This window comes from Aquila chrysaetos, chromosome 7 (assembly GCF_900496995.4).
Source record: "Aquila chrysaetos chrysaetos chromosome 7, bAquChr1.4, whole genome shotgun sequence".
NCBI classification, from domain to species: domain Eukaryota; kingdom Metazoa; phylum Chordata; class Aves; order Accipitriformes; family Accipitridae; genus Aquila; species Aquila chrysaetos.
In genome coordinates this window covers 31,500,989-31,527,066 of record NC_044010.1, presented here as the reverse complement: position 1 = coordinate 31,527,066, position 26,078 = coordinate 31,500,989, and the positions used below count along the sequence as shown (strand labels likewise).

At 41.8% G+C, this 26,078-nt stretch overlaps 1 long non-coding RNA gene across 1 annotated transcript in view; it reads right to left on the bottom strand.

The window, feature by feature from the left end:
* Positions 1-21,579, bottom strand: part of LOC121233421 — a 45,710-nt gene extending 24,131 nt beyond the window's left edge. Inside the window, exons 1-2 of the long non-coding RNA XR_005932791.1 lie at positions 18,671-21,579; positions 18,075-18,121 (exon numbers count right to left, since the gene is read on the bottom strand). This is a non-coding gene — a long non-coding RNA (uncharacterized LOC121233421). The remainder of the gene's footprint in view (positions 1-18,074; positions 18,122-18,670) is intronic.
* Between the last annotated feature and the right edge of the window lie 4,499 nt (positions 21,580-26,078).

Here is a 26,078-nt window from a genome sequence, read left to right as displayed (position 1 = left end):
CCAGCTGGGCAATGGCAGCAGGGCTCTCCTCTTTCTGAAGGCTGAGCTTGTGGGTTTGGAGTCTGTGCAGGCACCTCTGCAGAGTGCCGAACTGGGCAGGTGAGCCCCAAGGTGCCAGAAAGCCTGCTCAGTCCCAGGGCTGGTAGTATGGGTTGAAACACAGCTGCCCAGGGAGCATTCACGAAAGGGAGATCAGCCAGCTGACTCATGGTCTTTTTTTATGCCACTGGCTTTCAGATAGACACCAAAAGAAAAAAAAAATAATCTTGGCACCTCATTTGCTGGGAGAACAGCCTAGAAGTATTTATTATTAAAAGGAGTGATTGAGCAGTGACATTCAGTGTTTCCATTTTTCAGTCATTTCTGGTTTTTTCTTCTTTTTTTCCTTGTGGTCTTTGTAAAAACACCAGAATAATAGCAATTTATTAAGAACTGGCATTCACTCAAAATAGTTTCCCTTAATGTGAATGCTCTTACTGACATTGTAAAATTTATTTACAGTTTCTCTTTTTTCTTCTGTTCATTGTTTGGATGTACCATAGGACACCAATTTTAAAAAGTTATTTATGCTAAACAGATGTACTGTGAAAAGCCAGATGCAACATGGATGATAACCAGCAGCTGGGCAAGCCCTAGCAGATAAGCTGCCTTTGACTGTGAGTTTCCTTCACGCCCACAGTTGTTATAGCAGTTTTCTCTGTCGCTCACTTCACTTGCAAGTACAGAGAGATGCTTACAATGGAGGTCTACGTCCCCATTACTTCCAAAGGCTGAAGAATAAAGTGTGAGCATTACCTTCAAAGCGCTTTCTCAGCCTCCCCATGCCTCCTGATGCCTTTCCCACTTGAAAAAAACCCAAGACTTTAGAACAAAACAACATGAAAAACTCTAATATAGTGTGCAGAAAGTTGAAGTGCTGTCTGGATTTACCTCAGACACATTCCTCTCCAGAGATGGTCTCTCCAGGCCAGGTGGAGATTGTCCTGACACTGCCTAATGCTTGTATGTAAAGCATACACATCATCATCTAGTCCTATTCAGAAATGGCAAGGCAAACACAAACACAGTGTGTTCATGGCAAGGAGCACTCAAACTGCATCCTGTGGTGCCTCAGGTGGATGCAGGCCCATACCACAGTATTTAAGATGAAGAAAGGGACAAACACATGAAATCATGTAGTGCCCAGGTGTCATGAAATGGAGTGGTTTGGACTGGTTAAAGGCTGCCAAATGCCTGCTGTCCACGCAGTCAGTGAAAAAGGATGCACAAGGCATGCTACAGGTGTGCTGTGACGGGTACGCGATTTCTTCTCCCCTTTGACCACCTAGGGAGCCACGGCCTGGAGAGTAGGTGGTCTGAATCACGCATCACTCTCTCAGCCAAAGACATCAAAGTAGGCAGGCAGGATACAGCTGGATACTCCTGCTTTCTCCTGAATACGAGCCATGCCTGTGGCTCTCCCGCACAATTTATTCCACTGATGTTGTTCAGTTCTCATCCTATAAAGCATTCATTTAACTCAGAGGGGAAGAAAAAGTCAATTAAAAGAAAAAAAAAGTGCAACAATGAATTTTTAACATATTGTCCCAAACAGAAAGCTGGACCAGGTGCAGACCCATGATTAGGATCAAGTGATGGGAAGACGTCCAAAGCGTTCAGCTGAGCTGATTGCAGAGGCCTGGCTTTGAAGGCTGTATACAATGAAGCCACTCATTAATAGTTGGACTTTCACCTTCCTGGCAATAGATGAGTCATGTATTTGAGAAGGTCAGTGCCTTGGATTTTAAGAATGGAAGAGAAGATTGGGATCATTTACCCTGCAGTACACAGGCCATAAAATTTTCTTTCAGCATTAAAACTGCATGAGGCTAATACCTCCATCTACCTAGTGCCTTAGTTGCTTCTGCATGATTGGGCCAGGAGGGAACCACTGACCCAATTTACAGCTAAGCGTGTCAGCCTCAGTAACAACAGCAATTTGCTAAGACCTGGGTATTTGTTACTTTTCCTGTGTTTCTCACTTTCTTCATCTGCAGCCAAGCTCTCCAGTTCATAAATGGTACTCCATTAGAGCAATCTGATCCCTTCTTTACAGGATAGTCCATGTCTCCATGTTATGACTAAAGCCCCAGATCAGCAGAATGATTAACCTTTTGAGAAAAGCTCTCAAAAGTACAATTAGTCTCACTCCTTCTCAGTGCATCACTTGGTGTCACACTCAGAGCATCAACAAAGAAAGAGTTCTTTGCAGTATGAGGTGGTTTGAGCCTGTTAGGGGAGCAGCCACAAGGACATTTTGGCTTCTATTTTCAAAGCAGAGGGAAGCAATGGTTTCATTGCCTGATAAGCCAGGGCAAGAGAACCACCTGGCTGCAAAGCTGGGCTTTCTGAAGAGCTTCACACTGTGTCAGATGGGAAAGCAAATAGTGCACATGGTATCAGGCTTTTGAGGGAGATACTTATAAAAAGAAGAATTCTGGTGTGTGCTGATATGCCTGACATGTCAGATGCGCAAGAGGGGTTTGTTGGGAATACCAGAGTAGTGTGAAAAGAGCCTGAAACTGAGAGCTGTGGAACGTTCTATATCCTACCTGTCAGCAAGTACCAGTCTGCCCTCAGAACAGAGCTGGTTTTGAATACGTTAGCACACTGCCTGTACAGAAATGGTTGATAAATCTTATTGAGGCCAATTAAGGTGAAAAATAAAAGATAGGACCAAACAGTTCTAGGTCTTTCCTCCCCTAGGAAAGTAAGAAGCATCCAGAGAAGCTTCCAAATAATACATTTAATTTTCACATACCTCTTCCATTCACTCGGCGTGAGTGCACTGGAATGATTTCGCTAGCTTCTAATATTTCACTTGCAAGAAAGATCCCTGTAAAGGAAAGGAAGTGTCCAGGTGACAGAGTTACAGATATTCACAGCTTCATATCTGCTCCTTCAAAAAGCTTTGGACAGAGAAAATGCAGGCCAGCCTTCCAAGTTGTATCTTCTTTCCTGAGGTAGTCCTTTGGCCCTTTTTCTCAATACTAGGTTTGGAAGACATCTCTACCCCCTTGGGAGAGAAATTAAAACCATAGGCTTTCCCAGAATAACCACATTTATACAAGTTTCCCTTCCCTAGAGGAGAAAAAGAGGAACTCAAAACCTCGAAGATTGTTTTAGAACTTCTATGGTGCTTAGCCAGAAATTTCAAAAGGAGTTCATGTGGCCATAAATCAGCTGAACTGGTCAATGTGCAGAGACAACTGACCAAAAGACTCACCCAATGCTAGATGATTCACATTTCTGAGAAAGCCATGAAACAAAAGATTTTGCCTTAAAAAGCAATGGGTTACTTAACTTTTCATAGAGTCATAACACACTGCATGAACTTTCATGATTACAAGGACCAACATAACTGAATTAATGAAGAAGTATATCCATACATTTCTTTCAGCACTGGCAAAATGACAAGTACACACCAGGTGACTGAAACCTCAACATCCTACACACTTAGCCATAAAATTCTTGCACAAACATTCTCACAAACATTTCTGTCCTGCTGAAAGACAATGACTAGCATCTTTTTGTCTAGTATATCTCCTATTCACATAGATTTTTATGTCAGGAAACTGTATATTCATCTCCTTTCAAGTTGAGTTCCTTTTCTCACAGCTACAGAGGCCATTTATCTGGAGGAGGAACCAAGGATTCTGCCTGTCTCAACTTACATTTTAAATGCCATTGACTTTTAGACTGAGCAAAGCCCATCTGAAAAATCAGTAGTCTTGAAGACATATTCACTCAAGATGAATACACAATGGGGGTTTTTTGGAATAGGGAAGGTGAGTATCTTATCCCATATGGTTTTAGGAATAAATATAGATACCAGCAGCAAGTACTAGGGACTTTCAAACACTCTGAAGATTCCTACGTTCTGACTGGATTCTTCACTGTTTGTAGATATGCTGTGAATTGGGAACAGGGGCCTTTCACACCATTTTCCAAATGTTTTTTGCTGCCCTTAGCTGATACAAAAGAGGCTAGGATAGTCCTTTGTGTTATCCTTGCCTCTTCTGTCCTGGCTTAGAGTACCTAGTGCTTTATTTGAAACTCTTTTTGAGGAAAATATCCTTATGCTCCCATCTCCATTGAGCAGGGTGGCAGATTCAAGTTTCCAGACAATGTTCAGAAATAGGTCACTTATAATGCCAGTGGCTGAAAGACTACAACAGCTTTTACTGCAGTGTTAACTAGGAAGTACAGATGTTGGTAAATATCATGTGCAGGTCTCACTTAAGGAAGTGACTGCATTAACTAAGCACTGTCCTCAAAACATCCACAACAGGATTTATCACAGCCACAGTGAGTGCTAAGATCTGGAGAACTCACAGGTGGAAACCCATAACACATGGATATATTCCCCTTATCCCCACAGCTCCACATCACATCTCAGTGGTGTAACTCACAAAGTCCCATGACTGGAGATGTTCGTGGAGTTCGCAAGGCACTCTCTGTTCTGTGGCTGCATTGCACAGTAAATTGTGTGAATAGAGGATGCCCACTAAACAGGGCACAGTTCAGGCCAACACCATATGACACAAGACCATAAGGTATGTGAATGTCACTCAGGGCTAATGGCTGGAGAATTACATCTTTCTGAGGTGCTCCTTCTTCTAGTAGATCCATACTTGGATCATCCTGGTTCATGGCAACAGAAATGTCTTCAAAGATGCTATTACTGGTGCTTCCTGGGTTCTGTCTCTCCTACAAGACAACCAGCTGAAGACCCCAGCCTATGAAAGCTGCATCCTCCATTGGGTCATCAAAGCCCATGTGAGGCGATGTTCCAAGCACAGCACTTTATTTTTGGCTTCTGAGTCATATCATTACATATCATCTTGGCTTATGGGCAGATAAACTGATTAATTCATAGACTGACTGATACAAGACTGACAACCTTAGGGCTTCATGCAGTGGTGATCCAGGACTTACTTTGTGAGATAACTTGAATGCCTTTACTTGTTTTAAACATCCTGTTCAACCTCTTGTTAATATGCTCAGGGAGACAGCAATGCAAACGTATAGGTAAAACAGCAAGAACTTTTACAAAGCCACGCAGCGAAAGTTGGAGCTTCACAGATCAGCTTCAGCAGAGCTGTGTTGATTTATAGGAGATGGCCCACACGTATCTGATGCAACCTACTGTCCAGGAAAGCGATCATATGAGGTGGTTGCTCAAGACAGCAGAGCACTGGGAGTCAGTGACCCAACAGGGCCCTTCCAGTTTAATATTCCAAAATTACTTGAAGCTTCACATAGGACCTGGGGAAGAACGCTTAAACTCTGCAAAGAAAGTTCGTGCTCAGGTGGTTGCTGTAACAGATAGACACTTTGGAGCGCTTTTCTTTTTAAACATTGCCCTCCACCATGAAGCTAACCAGTTTGTAAGGATCAACAAGTCAGAGCAAGCATCTCCCTTTCCTTCTACAATGCGGTTAGCTCTGCATTACATGGTTTCACCAGTGCTTTTTAACTACTGGGTGCTTTTCTAAATTGAAGACCAGGCACACTGGTCAGCAAAATGAAAAGACAGAGCCCCAGGCAGTATTCAGTTCATAAGTACCTGCCAATTTGTTTTGCAATTGCACTGTTATTTAAAAATGACAGTGTTGAATTAAAAAAAGTTTCAGCTGGGTATGGAACTTGCAGCTCCACGGCAGATCTGCCAGGGCGCTCTATCTGCCAGCCCATAAAATGTTTTGCAATCGAGCGTGCCAACCTAAAGTAACTGGATTTGAAGTCAAACAGCATTCACAGCTGAATGCTCTGCAGACACCCTGAGAAGGACAGCAGCAATACTCCTTTACCTGTAAAGCATATTGGAAATAAATAAATAAAGGAACAAACAGAAAAGGAAAAATTTACTCACTGTTCTCATGCTCTTTTTATGAGGTTGAGCAATATTTATTTGAAAGCTGTAAAACCACAAGTACTTGGCATCTGCCCTCTTTGATCGCACCATAGTTTAATGTAGGGCAGGGGCATCATTTAGCTGCTTTTAGCAAAGTTAAAATTGGTGCTTTGAATCACTACATTTTTTTTCTAAAACCCTCTTGTACATGGATGTGTTGAGCCACCATTTTATATATAAATAAATAAGTATAATGTATATACACACCTCCTCATGTTTTTCTTCTTTGGCTCATCAATATTGAGGAGAGTCAATTGAAGCCAATACACCAACCATTGGCAAAAGTGACTGAAAGGTTGTCAGCATATGACATGACCACAGATGCAGCCCTTAGCTTCCTTCTGCTTGCAAAAACATCTGCTTGCCATCCAGCTCACACAGGTATTGAAGCCTGATTAACATCTTCTAAATAGATTGAGATCATCATATAAACAGAACTTGTAAAATGCAGAGAATTATCATTATTTTACCAGGCCAAATCCTGACATCATTGCCATTTTCCACTGAGAGAAGAAAATTTTCTTGGCTTCAACAGTGGTTTTGCCTCAGCTGAACAAAAACAGACTGAGAGGGGACTTCAGGATCTGTCCAGAGATGAGTTATTCTTAGGACAGACAACTCATACTAATGAATTTCACCACAAAATAGATTTGCTTTAGATTGATCTATCTGCCACTTTAGTAGGCCACCTATAGCAGGTTGGCCAGTCTGCACAGCTATAAAAGGTGAGGTGGTCTGTTTCTTTGCGCAAAGGAAGGACTGTGTTAATGCACTGGACCAAGGGACAGATGATCACTCGACTTGCAGCTGCTTGGTGCTTCTCCTCTTAAAAATTGTCCTAGGCCATGGATGATCTCAGAGGTCAAGAGCTCTTCCCACCCGGGTCTTCACTGATTCTTCCCAGCTTCCAGTAGGGCAAAGGGCATGACAAAAGTGCATTTGTATTTCAGCTAGCACCAGATCCAGAATGGCTCTATTCTCAAGAAAGTCATTTCATCTAAGAACTGACCTACATCAGTGAAGACCATTCCATCTAAGTAGGTTGCTTCGTCAGCAGTGCTAGGGTTTTAATGGAAATGTTTCCATTACAAGGCAAATGCTCCATACCCTGATGGTTGTGGTACCGTGTTTGGCATGTGGAGTCCTAAATTCAAGTCACCCAGATTGAAACACAGTAAAGGTTTGGAATGAAAAACATCATGTCTGCTTTGGGCAAGGCAGGATCTTGAAACGAAATTTCCTATGTGCCAAGCCAGTAAGTCAACCATCAGGCTTTGGATCACACAGGTCTTGTCCGTGGGCCAACCAACCTGAAAGCAACTGTGGGAGGAATCTTCCAGTCCAGTTCTAATCACTGCAACAGGAAGCAAACTGACTTCTGATTTCATGATACGTGACTCCACAGCCTTGGTTCTTTAAGAGCTGTCCCCATGCAAGCTTCATCAGCTGAAGGCCTGGGTCAGTTAAATGCTTTCTGCTCTCCCATCCTGACAGATATTGGGAGTATTAGGCAGTATTCTTGTCTTACAACATGTTCACTGCATGACTTCTATTAGATTAACTTGGACTACCCAGATGGAACCAAGGGTTTTTTGGTTTTGTTGTTAAGCTGCGTGCCCAACTCATTGAATTTCAGTAATATAAGAACTATTTCAGTATATTGGAAATCTACCATTTTTCAAATATTCAATAAACACTGGAATAATTCTAGTAATATTGGAACACCTGATATTGGAAAAGTACATCCATTAGAACTGGCAAAAATGACTTCTTATAGAGATAAATCTATGGTTTCCATGTTTGTGTTTTCTAGCAGAAAGTAGATTCTGCACAGCATGAACAGAAAATTATCACTATGTCTGGGTGACTCATGTTTAAAAATGCTTCCATCCTAAGTCCTTTTGTCCTTCTGGCTGAAGAATTAGTCAATGACGGACAAATTTATCACCTCCACCTGCATTGCAACAGTCTGGTGCATCTAATCATGGAATAGGAGAGATCAGGAAAGTCACCCAGCTGATCTCTTGCATGAGATTTGCAGGTACCAATAATTTTAGAGAGGCCAATACTTTCACTGCATACAGATCTTGAGAACAGAAGTCAAGCCACTTTTCATATACTCCTTTTTCACTGTTTATCACTACATGCATTTGTTTACACACATGCTTCTTTAAGGGCTGAACTTTAAAAGCATGACATACCCACCTTCATGTATATTTAGTGGCAACTGAGCATATTTAACACCACTGAAATTGTCGATGTGCGTCTCATTAACAAAGGCCTAAAGTACAAGAAATTTAAGCAAAAGAATAAAAAGCTTAGCTTATTGCAGGCAATATCCATTTTTCATAGTAAAACCTGCTGATAAGAGCAAACATTTATCTCCTGTGAGAGATTTTGCATAGCAGGATAAGCAGAAATATCCCTTTGCCATCTAAGAATGAACAGCATTAGGTGAGGTATTATAGCGCTTGTCATCCTCTGTGCTATGTTAGAGTGGGAAAGATGGACAAAAACTTTGTGCATAAGGGAGTCTCGCTACTCAGTTATTTCCTGCTTATCTGCCAGACCAGCTAAACAACCAGCTAATATACAAATGAAACAAGACACTATAAATGATTCACAAACTAGCTGGCTAGAGAAAACTTAGTGCTGCTCCTCCCAACCCTTTCTAGTGGGAGCAGCTGAAGCATCCCAACAGCCTCTCCACAGAAGTGTTGGGGGAAGTTTGCCTCAGCCCACTTGGATACAAGGCACCTGCCAGAGCCCACTTACTCCTTGCTTGCCAGAAGCTCCCTGTACAATGGGTGGGACACTGGGGAGTGGACAGTGCTGTAAGCAGTACATTACTGGATCATTTCTTCTGTTGATTTTGCAAGGTGGCTCACCAGACACTCCCAATGCCACCTACAGTCTTATGAAAGCTCTACAGCAGGGTAGTCAACTAGTACTGCTTTTGAGGTGAAAATGAAATCCTTGGAGCTTCAGACTTCTCTGGGACGTGGGAGAGCGAGTTACGCTTTTGCTGAGACAACCTGACCCTCTTCTATTTAAATCCTTCCTCTCCCAGAGTCCCTGGGCAACAGCTTGGGAAATGGGGGTGGGCATCATGGCCAGCTAGACTTGTCATGATCTTCATGGGATCACTCCAGCCCAGAGTTACCTCTAGGCTTTTAAAAACATCTGTCCTTCTCGTAAGGTTGTGAACAGGCCTTCTCTTTGCTAAAACGTTCATAAACTGCCTAGGTTTTCTTACACAAAACAGGGTCATTCTAGCCATTGCCAATGGCCCCTCCAATCCTGTAATACTAGCCATATCATTCTAGCCATTGCCAATGGCCCCTCCAATCCTGTAATACTAGCCATACTCTCAAAGACAGCAGAAGACGGTCCCAGAACCACATAAGAGTCTCCAACAGCTCTAAGGCTGGGTTGGCCAATATGGTTCTATGGCCACATTAACAGATAGTACAGTGGTCTTGTTTTTCCTCCGATGGCTGATCATCTTGATTTCAAAGGTCAGTTGCCTCCCCACACTCTCTGCCACATGTAGGCCCACACACCACATTGGCACCATGAGAAGATATCCACTGACATGTCTGAAATATTGGCAGGCAGCATAGATGGACAATCAAACAAAATATTTCCTCTCCCACGCAAGACAACTACCATCAGAGGCAACTTCCCTCCCACCCACCTATTTCAGGTTCTCCTGCCTGTCCTTTTCACCCTGCATGTCCCTCTTGTCAACCCTGTTCCTGCTTCTCTCTCAGTCCTTTGCAGAGAACACCTAACAAATCCCTGTCAGGTCTGGTGTGTTGCGCAGGGCTGACTGGCAACTGGCAGAGTCAGACTAGAAAGAATCAGCTGCAATGGAAAGAAATAGTAAGTCCATTAGCAAAGGCTGGAACACCCTAAAAGTCACAATAAGATTTAAGGCTACCCCAAAGCTTGCAACATACCTGGTCTGTTTTTACAATGAGCAGCTGAATGTCAAAAGAAAAATCACACTAGAAATTGAAAGGGCGGCCAGTAGCCAAGTAAGAATATACAGACACTTAACGCTTCTCCATTAATAGCAAGGGCAGCAAAACTATAAAACAGTTATTGCTAGTTCAGTGAGTTTACAGCACGGAGAAAGCTGTTGCTTTTCTGTCAGAAAACAGCTGTTGAACAAAGGAGGAAGACGGAGTGATCTATGGTTTTTCCTGAGTCCACAGCAGCACAGCTGTAAGGCATTAAGATGGAGTGGCACTGCACAGGGTCCAGGCTGTGCTAGGACATCCACTGTGCTCCCTCAGAGACCACCACCTCTCCTGGGCAAGGAGCGGGGAAGAGCAAACACAACAGTGCTGCACTGCAGGGGAGGTGAGGAAGGCAGCCAGTGGTCCAAGCGGGAAGGAAACCAAGGGAAGTCAGCTGCCTGGGACGCAGGGGAAACAGAAGAGGCTGAGGATGTCAACACAGATGAGGTGCTGGTGAAGAGGAGAGGGGGTGGGAGGCGGGAAGGCTCAGCCCAGCAGCAGGTCTCCACAGCTGGCCAAGAAACAAATCCCAGCCATACAAGCACCGCATGAGGACAAGGAGAGGGAACCAGGGAAAAGCACAGTCCCAAAAATACCTAAGGGGACAGGCACAGGAATAGTTACCATGATGTAAACTAGGGTGTGCATTTCCAGCCCCTCAGCTGTTCTCTGATTAGGGCTTGCACACACATTCTGAGCCTTTCCCACAACCAGCACAGGTTACCTGGCCCCATCTCCATGGAGAGACAGGGAAACCACCCCAGCTTATCACAGGGTAAGGAAGTTCACATGGGCAGTGCTTGAGGAATTGTTCCACATGTTAAGTAATTAATTTGCGTATGTTTCTGTATCTTGGGCTGAGTTACTTGTAAGAGCTTTTGTCAACAGGGTATAGCATCCTGGAGAAAAGAGACAGACTCTGGACTCTGGATTCTTCACCTAGAAAAAAACCCCAACAACAAAACAACAGAACAAAAAAAATCCTTGCAGTTTTCAGTGGCTTTTAGAGTCCTGGAAAAATAGCAGGTAATCTGAGGAAGGAGAAGAAAGGCTATAAAACACTGAAAGTACAAAGCCAGGCAAATAGTAGATGAATACTAACCCAGAGTAGGATTCATGTCAAGAAAATAAGCTACAATTTCCTTATTTGATTTTACAATGATTTGAGCTGATTTTAGTAGGCAGATGACCTCTCTATAATATTTGTCATACCCTTGCAATGTCCCAATTAGCTGCTGCTGCCAATGTCTAGCCAAGGTGGCTAAATGTATGAATCGGCTCTTGACTTCATCACCAATTATTTGAAAATCTTTTGTATAAGAACTGTATGTGCAGAGACCGGGTAACTGAGTTAAAAAAAGGTCTGGAATACTTCTAACCATTTTGTTGTGCTTCCTGGTTAAAAATAATTTTTTTTAAAAGGAGAAAGAAAGAACAAAAAGGAGGGGGTATTAAAAACTAACATTAGTCCAAACCCTTAGAGAGCAACATGTAACAGCTTAAGACAAGTAAAGCATGCAGGATTTGGCACTGAGCAGCGTGCTACAAAACAAGGAACGTACACTTGAACGCATTTCCAGATCTCCTAGCAAGCAAAAATACCCACTGCCCAGAGAGGGTTAGCTGAAAGGATCCCAGGCTGTAAGGCACACTTCCTAGAGAAAGCTATTAGCCAACACCAGCTCTTTGAAAATGCAGGAGGTAACCCTGGGAGCAGACCCCACTTTCAACAGTACAGCAGGAATGATACCTCAGACCACGTCGGATGCAAAACAGCAGAAAGCAAGTCCCTTTTCAGAAGTTACATGTGGATATTCCCCTGTGATCAATGTTTTCAGGTCCTGGAGTCAACAGAGTAATGCCCTTTCACTTACTTGTAGTTTTAATATTCCCTGCTGTTGTTTTTGACCCCTGCTAGCTGAGATTCAACTCTGCTGCTCATGGGCACTGTGAATCTTTTCACAGCTCTTTCACCAAAGTGAGCACCTCAGCCAGACTCTCCGAAAATGAAGCTACCACCCACCTGGGTCCAATAAGGAACAGCAGCCTTTCTTAGCCCTGGGATTTAGCCAGTCTGATTTACCATCCTGACAACAACACAGGGAAGTGACCCATCTTAACTTTTGAATACAGGCCTAACTTAGAGGAAAATTCCACATATTTCTGAGGCCTGACACATGGTTTTGTACTTTTTTGTAAGAAATAATGCTGGTATCCTTGGGTTCTATGTCAGAAAAATGAAACATTTAGGTCATTAACAGAGAATATAACAAGTTATGTGGTAGGAACAGACATCTTAATTATGGATGCAAAACCACCGCTGAGAAGTTGTGGGGAACAAAACTTGCACTCCTACATGACTGCACTGCTTCTTGTGTGAAATATACAGATGTGGAAAATACATTCCTTGGACCACAAGAAACTCTTAGTACTGGGTTCCTTTCACAAAAAGAAACCTGAGAAGACCCATACATTTGCCATCTTGTTTAACACAGCTAATATAGTTACTAGGCATGATTTCAAGTCAAGAGATTTTTCAAATGAAAACTGAGCTTCATGTTGGGTCAAACTGCATGAGCAGAGATGGAGACACTTTACTGAATGAGCTTGCTACATTTCCTCCAAGGAATTTGCCTCAGAAATGAAATATCAAGACAGCCATTAGCTTTTGGTGATGGTCCCACTGGCAATTACATAGCCAAGCAATAGTCAACACACACCAGATTTATCCAGGAGTGGTTTTTTTTTTCCCACATTGTTGGCATTGCGGGTTTGAAATCTATAGCAACCAGGGGTATTGGTACAGGAATATGAAGATCTACAGCCCACTAGAACAATTCTGAACATTTGCAGCCAGCTCCTGGGAGATTTACATGGCTCCTTTCTGGGATATTTGCTGGCCTCTCCCATCACATCCTCCTAGGGACACATGGGGCAGAGAGCCTCTAAGAAATCTCTTATCACCGCTGCCAGAGAAATTCAACTGGCTCACAAAGTACCTGGGTGCTGCCTCCAAGAAATTCTCAAGAGAAGGAGGGAAGATGACACAGGCCTCTGCCATGAGAATACTTCTTGCAGTCTGCTCCAGCAGAAGCAGACCAAAGGCAGCTATTTCAGGCAGCCACATGCTCACAGCTTCCTACTTTCCTAGACACTGCTCAGGACACATGGACTTGCCCAGATGCATGGGCTGAGTAATGTATGAGCTGTCCAAGAGCTGTCCATGAGTATTAAGAATTGTTCTGGTTATTGCAAGCTACAGCTTATTGAGTAGCTTAAGGTTATTGTGGCCTGCCAGGCTGAAAAGTTTGGGCGCTACTGATAGAGCTAAAAGACCACCAATCAAAAAGAGTGAGTGTGAAGCTCTGTGGGCTGACAGCAAAGCTAAGTTGTCTGCTTGGTGTTCATGTTAAGTCTGAGCAAACTGGCATCTCCCATCATGCAGTTGACAGGGGTGTCACAGTCCAGAACTCCTTCCTCTGCATCTCAAAATGGGTTATAGCTTCAAAACATGAGTTTAAGAGAAAAAGACAGCAGCATCTTTACTCCAAAGGGCTCTACTATGGGACTCTGAGGTCCTAGCTCTAAATTAAGGCACTGAAGGTCACAGTGAAACACCATCACTTGTATGTGTCAGACAGAGTTGCTCAGGGTCGAGCTTAGGTCTCAGTTGTGGTCACTTGGAGATGTTCCTCAGGCAGGTGACACAAGCAGCCTATGGAAGTAGCATAACATCAGGCAAAAACAAAGGCAAAATTAAAGGGAGGTGGTAGAGACAAAGGGTGTATCTGCCCTGCAGATCACAAGTAGCTCTAGTGGTGCCTGAATAACCCTAAACAACCAGGCTTTGGGCCTGGCAGAACAAAGCTCAGCCAGAGCTAACTTTGGTGTTTCACTGCCACTTATTTGGCAGATTTACCATAGATTTACCATCACCCTGTGGCTCACAAGTAGGACAACTACATTCTCCTTCAATGCCCTCCTTTTCAAGCTTTTAGATAGTCTCAAATGAGCTGTCAGAAACAAGATCGTCTCACTATGCTGTTGAAGCTAGCAAAGCCAGGAAGAAACAGAAAAACTGACAACTTGAGCGAGGTAAAGACATACTGCAGAAAACACACCTACCAACAGCTGAGGGCGTAGGTCTGTGTTCGTAAACCCTCCCCAAAGGTGCTTACCCCCTTTCTAACGTTCACATTTAACTAGAAACATTAAGAAAACCCATTTATATGCTCACCAATCAGTAAAAACTCTTGTGAAAGAATGTGAGAGGGATTATGTGAGATACGAATACATTTTCTTAGCTGCATGGTGTTCATACTAGTGTATTAAAGGAGTTACTCAATGAATTTGCCATGCCAATAGTTCTTCCTTCATTGTGAGGGACTGGGGGAACTACAGAGCTAGAGGAAAGCAAAATACCGATTTTCAATAAAAGGGGAGGTTGTATTATTATACTGGGCTGTTTGATCTTCTCTCCTCCTAAATGTACACATTGTGCTTTTTGCACAATGGGCCCTGATCATGGTGGGGCTTTTAGATGCTTTGATAATAATAACAACAAAAATGAGTAGCAATTAACAAGAAATTCAATGGTCTCAGAAATTACCCCCTCATAAGTCAGACTACTGTATCTAGTAGTAATGGAACAAATATTAAGAAACATAAATTACTGAACATCTGGAAAATAACAGACTATTGAGCAATAAGGAGCATAATAAATCTGGTCAAAAAAGATATGGCTGCCTTTCTGACACAATTTCAAAAATGACTGCTGTATACTCAAAGCAATACCTGCATTATAGCTACCTTAGCCTTAATAAAACATTTGTTCTGGTGCCAAATAAAATATTTTATTTTTTAAAAAAATTAGTCAAATTAACTTTTTTCGGCAATGAATAATATGGAGATCAGAGCTGCTAAAGGATAGGAAAGAAAAATACTAGCTAGCATCATTTAAAATACAGGGCTAGTGATACCTAAGAGGTCAGTGTTAGACCATGAGCTTTTTTATAGAGTATTTTGTTCTGTGCCATTTAGATCTTTCCTTCACTCTCCTTGTAATTCCATATGAGATTTCCCAGAAATATATTGCTTTGTGTTGATGTTTTCATTGTCTGGAACTGAGGTTTGGGATGGAGGAAGGGAATGAGGGAGCTATTTATTCTCTCACCCTATAAATTCAAATAGCTTCTGAATTTTTGCATAATACTTAACACTTTTTAATCATGACCTGGAAGGAGAAATTCACAAATGAGGAATTCAAACTGGTATTACCTTACCTCCCACTTATATTGCCTTTCTCAAATTACCAGCAATAAATCCATCCAGAGCTAGCTCACAGCACAGCAAAACACTTGAGCACATGTTCAACTATTGGCACAGCCAGTAGTCACTGAACTTAAGTAACTGCAGTTACTCTTGGAGGCCTTTTTATATCATCAGGTTGCATTAGCTACTGAGAACTCTTTCCTCTATGCAAGGATGCAAAATAAGGTTCTAAAAGACATCTATCACCTGCAAGAGTGAAAAAATTCTGCTGTGGATTTTGCAAGTAACCACCAAGAGGAATTAGCACAAGTTCCTACTAATTGGAGGATTTAAAAATAGGTGAGACAATGCTCTAGTAATTGCACTGTAAAGAACAACCCATCCTCACACAGACCTGAAACGGACATCCTCAAAGATCTGGACAATGTATGAGCAGAGCAGAGCTATCCCTTACAACATGGACTTGAAGAAGAAAACTCTCCACAAAAGGCTGCACCAAATCCCAGTGTCTTCTCTCCCTGAAGGGAAAATGTGGCATGTGAATCCCACTGTGATTAAAAAAAAAGGGGGGGGGGGGGGCAGGCAAAAAAAGTTGTATCTGTCTTCCCTCTATTTATTGACAATTTGATTTATGGGAGTTTCTAAAAATAAGGTAAGTATGAAAACATATGACTGACTAGTGCCCTATGGCTTTCTTCCTCATGTGGAAACTTGAAAGCATTTCTTTAATTATTCTGTATTATGTGAAATTCATATGACTATTGGCAGTAACATAAACAGTTCTCAGCCAGGATAGTTACTTGCTACTTACCAAACTAAGATGGGTAAACTGGTGAAAAACAAAACTGGAAGGTCGTTTGGTAGTAACATAGAAAATAAAATACATTCTCTGTAAACTTAAGGAGATAATGTCCGGATGGCTAGGAATGTTAGGCTGCTTTGGCAGTTGACTGAAATAAAGGGGATTTACTCTTAGTTCCTTATGACTATGCAGTGCCTCATCCTCTGGGACTCCAAGCAAGAATGGCAGTATATTCTTGACACTTCAGTTAACTAGCAGGTTGTAATAAAATCCTCATATCACTTCAAATCAATCTGAAATAGTAAACTTTTCCTCTATTTATTTGTAGTAAACCAAAATACTGAGGATGGAAAACATTGTAGGCCAAGTGAGATGTTTAATTTGATCAAAAAGGAAACAACTCCATTTTCTTTTAAATAAAATTCAGGCACACTGAACTGTTTGTTGCTATGAGTTTCATAAATGGGAATGTTTCACTTTAGGACAAAGTGAAATGTTCCTTTTTTTCTTTTTTTTTTTTTTTTTTTCCTATTTGGGGTTTGTTTGTGTTTTTGGCTAAAGGAATTGGGTGACTTTGACATGACACTTCATGAAGGATGTGGGAATGCTAAACAGAAGTAAAAAGAGGGCCTGAGAATGATCCAGTAGTTGGCAAATAAGTCTTGCAATGGCAGGCTTCAAGACCTTTGTGCTATTCAGCTCATAGGAAGGGAAGATTGATAGGCAATAGAAAATAAGCCAGTCTTTTAATCCCTGTCACCAAAGAGACAGAAGGATCCAGTAGCTAAGAAGCGGTTCAGGATGGTCAGGGGTGGTTCAGCAAGAACCAAGACATGCAGCAGATCCTGGGGAGCCCCAGGACTCTGGGAGCCCCAGGCAGGCATTACAAAACAGCCCGAGCTGGAGCGTGGCCAGCAGCAGCTTGGGTCTCTCAGCCCCAGCACTAAGGCAGCTCCTGCCTCCCCACAGCACGCTGGTGCTTGGTCTGCCCGGGTCCCTGCCCAAATTCACCAGCATCACTTCCCCTGTGTTGGTGTGACCCTTGAAGAAAGGATGAAATCCTGCACCTGTTGGAGCAGCTTGTATTGTGGGTTTATGCCTAGTTAGGCATGGCCGTGATTCACATGGTTTGGGAACACATTTAACCATCTACCCAGTTTCTAGCACAGGATTATTCCTGTAGCCACGTGCCACGTGCCTGACCATTTTGCTGAACAGGGTCCTACGTCATGTCCTTCCTCTGATGTCAGACTGAATAAATTCACTTTCCTTCTTTTGGAACTCATGTGAGCGCTCTGGTATTAAGTGATGAACTTGAATGTTATTAAGTTTGTGTTTTGCTGGCAGAAAGTGGGGAGAAATAGAAAGCCAGTGGAAAAAAAAAACATTATTAAAATGGAACAAGAAATAGGTATTACAAAAATCAATACACACAGAACATGAAAGAAAACATGAGGAGGCAAGAGACAGAACTTCTTGTCTGAAAACACAGCGTACCTGCCATATGTAGGGCATGCATTTCTGCCAGCATAGCTCTGGGGAAGTGTTTTCTCCCTCACACGTAAGGCTTGCTTTAGCCACAGATTTTTTAATTCACCACTCTCTTGCAGAAATAAATGGGTGAATACCACAGTGGTAAAAGGTTCACTATTCACAAATCCCAAATTAGTTTGTGATTTGCAAAAACCTCAAGCTCCTTGAGGTTCATTTCTTACTGCATAGTGACTCACTTTGTATAATGAAGTCTCAGTATAATAAAATCTGGATTAAGCTATTGTAGCTCTTAGTTGAGCCAAATAATTTTGCCAAGTTTCTCTTAATACTTTTTAAATGAAAACACAGAAAAAAAACCCCAACACAACTAGAACAAGGGTCAGTACAGCGTCATAAAGCAAAGCAATGCCCTGGTGATATAAAGGAATTTGTGGTACCTCATTGGCATTGAGAACTCAGGCACCGTACTAACTGTGTGGACAAACTGTTACTTGCTGCTTTGAGGAGGATGCTTGGAGGGAGTTACCTGTCTGATTCAGACATTATACTGCTGGATCTCATCAGGAAGATCTCCTAAATTAAAAAAAATAAAAGCAGTTGTTTGGAGGTAACAGCCTATTCAGATTGACAGAAAACATAATTCAACATAATGCAATCCCCCAACTGCATGTGAATCAGCCTGAAACATGTTTTCTGATTTACTCCCATCCAGACTCAAAACCTGTTCCAGTTCATGTCAAGTCCAGCAAGTTCCTGCACAGACCCGCGGCAGCAGTCAGCTGCTCACACCTGCAGGCCACCAAACCCAAACCTCTCACCCAGGGTACTTTGTGTTTCACTGAGAGAAATGTCTCGTTAGGTAGATAAGCTGTTACCACAGAAGGCTTCTCTTAATCACAGAGCAGTTTAAGGTCAGCAAAAAGTCTCACACTGGACATTTTATAATGTCTTTTACAACTTTCTTTTTTCCCTTTTTCTTTTGCCTTTCTCCTGTACGCACACACTGTCCTAACTCTGGATAAGATTAGAAGTGGGAACCTGGAACACGCAGCTGAAACTGCTGAACCCTTATTTCCTATGTGAAGAACATGTAAAGCTTTCACAGAAAATAATGATTCTTACCTTTGGAAGTACCCTGGCTCCTGCTGTAGCACTGGGATGGAGTTCAGCAGTTCCTTTGGACTTACAGGGGATTGCTGGGAGCGCACGCAGAGCTGCAGCCAGGCCACCTGCGATGCTGGGGTTGTTTTGTTGGCTTGTTTGCCAGAAGAATTCTTTGTATTTCTTTCATCTCCCTCAAAAGTTCTCCATTTTTCAGGGAACACAAATCCTCTTTAAAGTTTTCATAGATCTCTCTTTCTCTTACACCGAAGGGACTGTTATGACCAGTTGAACAGACCACAAAGAACAAATCAGTGACAGAAAAAGGTAGATTTCTATCTACCATAGAAATCACCTGTATAGTAGATGGGATAACTCCATTCCAATTTTATCCATGGATAGAAGCTCTATTTTGCACTGATGCTCTGGGCTTCCCAGGAAGATCGTCCAGACCAAACTGGGTCAGCTTTCAAAGCATGAACACCAGAAATGGGTGCTTATGTGAACCAAGCCTTGCTCTCCTGAAGTCTGTCCTTCACTAATGGCATCCTCCCTTTCCCAGCAGAAGGACTGGTCAGCAGGTAAGGAAAGGACTTTAAAATAACCTTTAGGGCTGGAAGGCTATTCTTTCCCCTTATTCATCATGGAATAGAGACGCCACAAGAATGTAGCCTTGGTATCTATAAAGCAAGGCCCCAGCTCTCAGTCAGCTTGCAGTTAGCCCTGCACAAGCACTTCTATGCAAATACAGCAGTCCAATACTTAGCATCAAATGTACAATCTCAGTTTTTCATTTTTTTAATTTGCTGCAAAGAAGACTGAGGTGACCAGCCAGATGGCAAATTATTACAGGTTTGGCACCAAAGTTTGGTTTGGTCTCCTAATAGAGCATTTGTCATGGTTACATATTGTATCATGTTCTAATTTATAAAGCAGTTACGCCCATCTGCGAGGCCAAATTCTGCTCTGAGTTACACAAGAGTAATCCCACTACAGCAGGAATAAAGGCACAGGAAAGAGCAGAATCTAGCCCTGGTTCACCTACGCTTCAAAAATCCTTTAGAAATACCTAGTAACCAAGCCTATACACACTTGCTCAGAGTCTAGATGCTCTGAATGGGAAATAGATGGAAACACTTTACAGTCTTAATTGGCACAGTCAGAATTCAACAACAACAAAAAAGTCTTCATTTCCAAAGAAGGAGTTTTATCAGCAAGCAGATATTCATTAACTATATATGGGAAGTCCATCTTCCAATACAATAAAATCAAAAGGAAATCTGCAGTTGCAGGATAATGTCTCTTGTTTTCTGTATACAAAACAAATAGTGGTAAAGCTTAGTCTTGATAAACCAGTCCTTGTCACAGAGACTGAAGCAAGAGGATGTGCATGGCAACAGTATTCAGGGCACTTTCCTGGTGGCAGCAGATGTAATTCAACTTATGCACATGAAGACATGCACATGATCTTTTGCTTGTTTGCATGGAGTAACATTTTTGGTCTGTATAACGTGCAATCACCAGAGATGGAGGGAGGAATCAGATGAAAATATTTTGGATCACAGCAACAAACCTTCCCTCCAGGGAAGAGACGTGTCCTCCTAGGGAAGCACTGGGGGCTGCACATCCTCTCCCATGCCAGATGATGGGAAGGCAGAATCTAAATCTGTGTTCAGACTCCTCTTCCAGACCATTCATCCTCAGAATAATTCTTTTGAGGACAGACTGAAGCCCAGGCTTTTCCTCAAACATGGGCATTTTTGTTTTAGGCAAGCAGTGTTCCTGTATCAAGGCTTTGTTAGTTTGTGTATACCAGTATAGCTCCACCTACCTGAGTACCAGCTATTTCATCTCAGAGTCTGGAGTTCTCTCATTTATATAAGGGAATGATCAGAAAAACTGGTTGAGTCTTCGAAGGCAGCTGAGCCTTGAGCAGGTAGGCACGGCTTGCTGTTGTCAGTCATGGGCACAGGTGTGGAGAGGAGCACTGAGTGAATGGAGGCTATTGCATTACAGTCCACTGTAAATCACACCTCTTAAACCCATTTCATTTAAAGAGGACTCCCAGGTAGTAAAAGCAGAGTACACTTTAGCCCTATATGCTTGCCAAACACCAGTTTGCAAAACCGAAAGGGATAAATCCTTGTGGTGGAGAGGAATCCAGTGAAAGTGGCACAACCTCATCATCCCAGGGAGCTGCCTGAAGCCATCCATGCAGCACAGTGCCGGTACCCGCTGGTTTGCACCACTCTGCTTCCCCTGGTGGGACAGCAGCCAGGAGGCTGATTTGCAGTTAGCATATGTGTCAGCAGAATGGCTTGTCAGACAATGTCCAGAAAGTTTCCAAAACTTCTCCTAGAGTTATTTTGAAATGTGTTTGGAAAAGTGTGTGATTAATTGAAAGAAGGCTTGGTGATATCATTATGTGAATTCACCATTGTACAATGGGCCATTAACTTTAAGTTCTGGTGAAAGAAATATGGAGAAATTGATTGTCCTTACTGTACAGAACAATTGCTTTCTAATGTAACACCTTGCTAAGTTGGCTTTGGCTTTATTGAAAAACTTTATCTGGGTTGATGGTTTTTTCAGACCTACTCAATGCCTCTGGGAGCTATTTGTGAGACCAGTAAAAAGGCAACGGGTATTCCTATAGATTTTGTACCATCCAAAAACTGACCTGCCAGAAGAGTTATTACTTAGCCCCATAATAATTCCTTCAAGGAACTGGCCTAGAAAAGGGCACCCATAACACTGAAGGACAATGGGCCCAAAACTCAGCTGATATCAACAGTGACTTTGTTAATTATATATTTTGAAAAATACAACTATGAGACTGGAAAGCACTGGAAAGTACTGTAAAACTGTAAGGACTGAAAGCCAAATTAAAGGTTAACACTGAATTGTTTTGTATCAGAGTTTTGTTTGTTTTTATCTAATTTTCTTTAGCACCTAATTGTACTATAGATCAGCTGCTTCTGAGTTCTGAAATAAATTATTTCTCCAGAACAATCTTACGTTTGTATTACTATACTAACCATAACCCTGTTGACAACATTTGTATAATTGATTCAGTTGGTGCATAGGCATCAGTTCATGCACCATAGAAATTATTCCACTTACAGGCAAGTCTGTATCAGGCGAGCGGGAAGTAGCTCTGCAGACAACTTGAGAAGAGTGAGATTCATCTTACCTCACTTGGGAAAAAAGCCTCTGTGGTACAGACCGAGTTACTTAAGTTGCCTGTACAATTCATAGGGAAAGAGAGACCATTCCAAAAGGCAGCTGGACACAGCCAAGGACAGAATTACCTCTCTGTATGGACCCCCACAGAGTTCGTAATCAATGAGCTTCAGCTGGATAGCTAGCATTTAAATGATGATGCAGTGGTGAGATAAATACTACCTGAAGTACTGAGCAATTTTTTTTGTTTTGAAACTACTATAGAATTTGGCAAAGCAAAATGTGCAAGTAAAATGTTGCCATAAATTTATCAGAGTTCATGCTGCTAATCTTACACGGAATAAGAAACAAGTGCAAACTGCTCGCTACTTGATATTCTTTCTCTGAAACATAGGGTAGAATGAGTACATGCTGGCTGTGTACTAAGTTATAAAGTTACCACTTCTCCACTGAACAGTGAGGCATTTTTCATGTCCACACACATACCCTGCAGAAATATGATTTTTTTCTGAGTTAGGCCCTTTGGCGTTCGGGTGGTTAGGCGGAAGATAGCATGGAAATAGGCAAGAAGGGCAGATAGCCTGGCTCCTCAGATTCTGAAAGCAGCTGAAGTCACACTGCAATTGCAGGTTTATCAGAAGGACTTGTCAAATAATCACAACCTCCTAAATTATTCTTTACAAAACAGTGATTCATAATCTTATGAAGTATGAGGCATTCCTCGTGAGCATGACATGCTGGATTTCCAGTGGATCCAACAATGACAGCAGATCACATTTTCCTGTGAGGTGGCTGAACACATCTCAGTAAAGGAGAATTCCTTGATGTTTCTAAGGAATTTGAAAAGCTGACTTCTCAGGAAGAGAAAGCAAAGAATTCTGTAAGAGGAAGGACCGTTATGGCAACTTATACTAGCGGAAACTCTGCCTTCACCTAACAGACAAGGAAATCACGGAGAGACCAGAACCAAGCTAGAAAAAAAGGAAGAAGAAATACAGAGGCAGAAAGGCAATCAAACTGAAGCAAAATCAGAAGTTGAGGGGAAAATGGAGCAAAAAATAAAAACAGAAAGGAGTGTAAGAGAAAAAGGAAAGATAACTGAATGCAGAATAATCAAGCAAGCAAATGAACAATGAACAGATGCGAAGAATGAATTGCTGGACAATGACCAGAAACATATCTGAGAATTGGGAAAAGAGGCAGAAAAAGGAAGGGAAAGAAGCCAAAAATCACAAGACCAATGTTTTTATCTTCTTAGTATTTGTTTGTAATTGTATTGCATGAACCTGATTTTTTTTTTTCTGAACTAGTTGGAAGTCTTGCTGAGAAACTGCAGCCTACTGCTAAAAAACACCATGCCTCTCAGAGGTTCTTCTGTTATTAATCACACACCAGTACATCCTTTAGTGGTCTTCCCCCATTCTTTCAGATATGGCTCATACAGATTTTCTCTCTGCTGTGTGAGAGGTCTCTTTTAGTCCCCAGGAGAGGCAGGGTAAATACAATACAGCTATACTTTTGCACTAACAGTAATAATAAAATGTGTGTAGTAGGATACTCATGCTGCAGTGGTATTAGCTCCTCCCTGTATTCAGGCTTAAACTACTGAATCCCTTGTCCTCTTTAGCAGGACAAGATACATCTCCTGTGACTCTCAAGATGCAGCTGTAGAAACATAATTACATGCAAAGTAACCTGTTCTTTTTTGAATTTTAATTCTGTCCATTTGTGTCTGTGTTATTTGTGAAGTAATAGTCCTCACACCATTATATCCTTCCCACTCACATTACAGAAAGGTATCTTTGTTCTCTTCTATGGTTTTCCGCAGGCTGCAAGATTGCTTACCCTCTGTATTTAAAAGAACACACATACACATACACAAACATGCACACAAGCACAGTGTGGTGCTTAACCATCATTAGCTTTCCTCAGACCTGCACTAAGCAGATCCACCTTTGCTTTCAACTAGTGTTTTAGACCCTTACTTCTGTGGGGACTCAGCTACCTTTGAGGTGATGAAATACCACTTTAACAGACTACAGTTGGTCTTTTGAATAGCTCTTAGCTACAGTTCCTCTGGCTTTTTTTTTTTTCTTTGTCAAAAGTGTTTATATGATAAAACTCGTGAGAATACAAAAAAAAAAAAAGTACAGCCTGAAAATCTGTGCAAAACATGCCAGCAAGCTTTGACCTCCTAGCTACAGCCCAAGGGTTAAGGCAGATGAAGATATAGTGTGACAGCGTATTCCTTATCCCCCTGTGGCACAATGTTTGTCTTCGAGCATCTGTCTCTGGACAATTGTGTAATACAAGGCAATGAGGTGTCTGCAGGGTCTATGTCTCTCGAAGTGAAACTGGAATCCCTCTGCTTACAGCCTTTCTGGGCTCTATCAGGCCAGGCATTATGAGTTTTCGATTGCACTGCACGTTACATAGTTCAATACATGATTACAACTGTACTTCTAAGTGGCAGGTTAAATTGAGTTCATTATTTTGTGTAAAAACGAATGATCCTTTTATGTTTCCTCCTGGTTTTCCCCCTAAGGCACATATAAAAATCTTTCTCCTCTTCTAAGGACTTCTCTGACCCTCTGTGAGAGATTGTGTGTTGCAAACCAATTTTTCAGCTAGGATAATGCAGCTGAAGTTACCCCAGTTAATTTAGCCAGTGCACCTTCTGTCAGCTAGCCTGGCATCAAACTGTCACTGGAGGGAACTGGGAAGGAGGGGAGGGGAGCTGGGAGGGGAGCCGTGGTGTGGGGCAAGTGGTGCTAGCTACAACCCTACGTGACCAGCCAGCGCAGGCTTATGATGCTGCTGGAATGTGTTTGCTCCCTCACTGATAGATGAAGAACAAAATGTACCAGCGATAACAGTCTGTGATACAGTCTGTAGCCTCGGCCTTGGGAGGAATAATGCTCATGAAAAGCACTCATGGTATAAAAGCTGAATTAGGTTTCAGTCCCCAAACAGTGCCCTACCCAGTGTGTAAATGTAGCATTGAAAGCACTTCAGGTTCAGCAGCAAGGCAAATCATTCTGACTCAAGCAAGTTTATACAGAGCAAGACTGATACTCATCCCTCATGCAGACTTATACCCATGCCACTTTTATTCACAGCCAGTTCTGTTACTCAATAGGTAGTCAGACAATTCATGGTGCAAGGTGCACATTGCTTAAATAAAGATGTCACAAGGGTGCAAAACAAGTAGACTGAGGGGCAGAACTCCAACCCCTGATGAAAAAAAAAAAAAATTCCCCTAATAACTTTGTATTCTTACACAAAAATTAGTTGCTACATTTTTTTCTGAAGCTAAAATAATCTAGATGGAAACAATACCCATTTAAAATAATAATCAATGTGGAGTGGAAGATGTGAGCTGTATACAGAGCCTTCAGTGAAAACCATGGGGTGACATAAGTCCAATTTTAGAAGACAGGTCCTACTTCTTCTATCCTAAAGAGTTCATAAACTCATGCACTGTAGTTAGAAAATGAAGATGATGAAGATCAGGTTGGCCCAATTATATATTGCTATATATATATTTATTTATTTTTTATATTTTTTTTCCTATAATTGGCTAACTCCTTTATAACATGACTGCTATGAGGAGTATCACAGTTCTATCAGTTTTGTATGGTTTAACTGTGAGGTTTTTGTAATTATGAAGACCCAGTTTAAAAATATTAAAAAAAAATGAGCTGGCCTTTCAGCACATGAGTGACTTCACTGGAAATTGTCACATGCTTAGTGCCAGACATACATGTATGCATCCTGCTGAACTAGTATTTGGAAGGGTTATTTGCAGTCTACAAGACAAAGTAAAGCAGTTATTTCTCACCTGTGATGAGTATTAATTAGAATAAACTGAATCAGTTGATTCAATAAAAAAATCACATTTTAAAACCTGTTCTTCCCCCACCACCAAAAAATGTTTTCAAACACTTATGTGTAATTAGTTTTTATGTGAAGCATTACTGTAAAATATTTTCAAGCAGAGGCTGATGCTGTCTGGCTCATACTCAAAACAGTTGAGATATTTTGCAAAGACAGGACAAACTTCAAGTTCATGATTTTCCAAATTTCTTGGAGTATGCTTTTTTTTTTTCCTTAGGGGAAGAAATTCAAGATGCAACTTAAATTGGCAAAGCCTCCTTTAAATGTCACCCTAGTCTATAAAGTATCATTACATTTTCTTAAAATGATTACAGCTATCAATTTACAGCTAGGAAGAATTATGCTAGAA